Source organism: Pteropus alecto, unplaced genomic scaffold, assembly GCF_000325575.1.
Source record: "Pteropus alecto unplaced genomic scaffold, ASM32557v1 scaffold39, whole genome shotgun sequence".
NCBI lineage: Eukaryota > Metazoa > Chordata > Mammalia > Chiroptera > Pteropodidae > Pteropus > Pteropus alecto.
Genome location: NW_006443568.1, coordinates 6,098,807 through 6,102,396, shown reverse-complemented (window position 1 = coordinate 6,102,396; position 3,590 = coordinate 6,098,807).

Sequence of the window (3,590 nt, the reverse complement as noted above, 5' to 3'; positions counted from 1 at the left end):
GTGAGGCGTCTCCTCCCACGCACTGACGGTGTACATCCAGGGTCTGGTGCCCCTGGGGTATGGTCCGTGGCTTCACCTGGGGCACGAACTCAGGACCTTCTGTGTGTAAAGTAGACGTGCTGACCACTACATTGTGGAGCCACCTCTTGAAATTCTTAATAATTTCATCTTTAAACTTGTGTCTTACATGAGAAATACGAGAGGACAATGGCGCATGCACAAGAGCAGAGCAGATAAGCACAATGTGCCTGCCATTCCTAGTCGCCCCATTTGCATAAAGTGTTCAGGAGGCCCTTCGAGCACAGAATTATAGTGAACTCGCAAAAGTTCATTGAGACTCACAGCAAGCAAGTACAGAGAAAGTGAGTTACATCCACAACGGAGTAGCGGGAGCTCTGATATCAGTCCTAAGAGGCCATGGTTCCTGTTCAAACCAGAGCTTGCTCAAATGAAGATTGAAGACAATGGCATTCTTAGAAACACAAATGACCTGGGGACCCTATCAGAGCCTTTCTTACTCATGTTACTTCCCTGTACTAGCCAGCCACTTGCTCTGAGAATGATGACATAGAAAGAAAGGGAAAGATAGGGCAACCCACAGTTTATTTCATTCCTTATTCATCAGTAATTATGTCATATGATTATTACTAGTAGTGATTATTATTAATGAAGGCTAATATTATTATTAGTAGTAATTATGTCATATCCTTCCTTATTCATCAGTAAGCCATGTTGATGGAATATGTGCATATCAAGAAGTGAAATAAAAGCAGTAGAATTAGTTTTGTACAGTGTCCACTGTTCTGGTAAATATGTATCTATGTATGTCCAAGCTAGGAAATACAAATTATGTAAATTTGATGATCCTGCACTATAGTTAAATGGTCTTATATTTGTATTTAAAACCAAAATTTTATGTAAAATATACTATGTTTGAAGGAACTGAGAAAACTTCAGTGTTGCTGGAGCCAAGTGTGCAAGGCAAGGTAAGAGAGGTATACGGAGTTGTGCGTTAAAGTGCCTTATAGACCAAGCTATGGAATCTTGAATTCGATTTTTATTCTGAGGATAACAGGAAGCCATGAAAATATTTAAGGATTTAAGAGCTGTATTTCAAAAGGATCACCGTTGCTGCTTAGACATCTCATCTATAGAATGGAAAAGTAATATCTACTTCCCAGTGTTGCTGTGGCAATGAGGTACAATGATGTTCATAAACCACTTAACACAATTCCTAAGAGTAAATGTGCAGTAAGATTGTCATCCATAGTGGAAATAATAAAAGCAACCATAAATCAGATGTGATTAGACGCCTAAGGGAATAAATCAGAAATAACAAATATGGCCTCAAAGCAGGTTTTCTTTGGGCGAAAGTTATTGAAATTTTAAAAATTAGTTGGCAACATTTAAAAATCTGAAATTTTTACATAAATTTTAGATTCTGAGCTTCTCTTAAAAGCCAGAAGGCCTGAAAACAAACAAGCGAACAAACAAATAAAAACAAAAAAAAGAAAAAAAAATCTTAAGACCTGGTAACTTCAGTCACATAACCACATGGCAGAGATCTTAAGAATTGTCTGGTGGCAGCTGCCCCTCCAATAGGCATGAACGCTCAGTTTGTCCCTGTCCCCAACTGGCCCACTTCATTCATTGATGATATCAGCTCGACTTCTCCAGGCATTTGAATCTGAGAGTAAATGAACTGTGACAGGTGACCTAGAAGTGATCACATGCAACAAGACAGGGCTCTCATCATTGCATTGTAGTCAATTTTCAGAAAAGCTGAGGGAATGGGTGGGGATCTTAACCTTAGAGCCGAGAGATAAATACTGACAATGCCTTTCTATCTTTAAAATGTTTTAGTTACAAGTAACAGATGCAAATTTCAGCCAGCGTAAGCAGTAGAGGGAATTTTATTAAAAGGTAACTGGAGAGGCTGTGGTTCTAGATGGCAACCTGATCCTTGTATTATAGTCTGTGTGGAGACCCAAATAAAATGATAGTAAAATATTTAAAAATTGTATATCCGCATTTTTTAAAAGGGAGAGATACATTTGTCAGTGAACTAGAGGTTTCAACAAATTTCAGTATGATGGAAAATAGGGGGCAAAGAGTTGACTCATTGACTAAGCATATGGGAGAAAGCAGCAAATTAGAGTATGTGGGGAGGGGGCTGCAGGGAGAGAGAGAATCTATTTCTCTCATGGAATTCTAGAGAGGTTCCTAACTGGGAAATGGGAATTGGGATAAAGGGTTAGAGAAAGAAATAGGTTGTACATTTAGGTACTAATTGAACGTCTCACCCAAATGCCCTTCCATCTCAGAATGGCAGGCTACGATGTGAGGGCTCTTTTCTAAGAAAATTGAACAAACTCTCTGGAAACAATGAGGGCAGTTGGAGTTGGAGCTAAATGTCCTGTATAAAGCTCTCCTTTAGAAGTCCTCCAGCACCATGAAGGCCCTTCCTACCCTCCAAAAACGAAGGCTTCAGTCAGAAAACCTCTAGCAAGTTCACGCAAGAACCAGAGAGCCTTTACGTCGCCTTCTTCTTAGAAATGCACACCAAACAAGACTTGCCAGGCATTTGCAGAAAGCCTGCTCCATGAAAGAGGAAGACCAACAAAAACAAGTAGGAAAAAAAGAACTCAGAGGTAACAAAGATAATTTAGGGGACTTTAGTTAGAAGTTACTATAATCCATTAAACAGCAATAGCATGCTTTTAAAAATGAACAGAGAACAAGAAAGACTTACTGGAATTAATATTGTAATTGCTTACGTTAAAAAAGAATGCAGTTGGAGAATTTTAAATAAAAAATGATAAAAGTTCCCAGAAGGTAGAACTAAGAAGACAGGTAGAAAATTTGAGAGCTGACCCAAGAATAAATAGAAAACTTGAATCCCCAATCATCGAGAAGAGATTGGAAAGTGATTAAAGCTTTATTATTCTTCGAAAAGGTAGGAGGCCAGTTGTTCAATGAGCAACAGGATATTTCAGTGGTCTCAAAGTAATGTTCCACAGATATTTATTAATTACAAATTAAAAACTGGTAACTTGGCAGTGAAGAAACTTGGAGGACACCAACTGAATCAAATGGTTGAATTTAACATCACCATGATTGGGACAAATTATCAGAGTTTATGCATTGAGAAGGACACAGCTCGCTTCTGTGATATTCCTGCTAAAAATGCATAACCTGTATCTAATCATGAGAAAACATCGGCAAACCCATCTGAGGGACAGCCTACAAGATAACAGCCTGGACCCTTCCAAAATGCCAAGGTCAGAAAAACAAACAAAGGCTGAGGAACTATTCCAGATTAAAGGAGATTAAAGAAAGGACAATTAAATGAAATTTGTGATCTTGGATAAGTTCCTGGACCTGGGGCAAAAATAGCTCTAATGACATTACTGCAACAATTGATGAAATTTGAATATGGATTGTATATTAGGCAATAATAATGCACTAATATTAAATTTCCTGATTTTTATAATTGTTCTGTGGTTATATAAAATAACGTCCTTGTTTTACTTGGAAAGAGAGAGAGACAAAGGGGTGGAGAGGGAGAGAGATAAAAAAATTAGAGAATT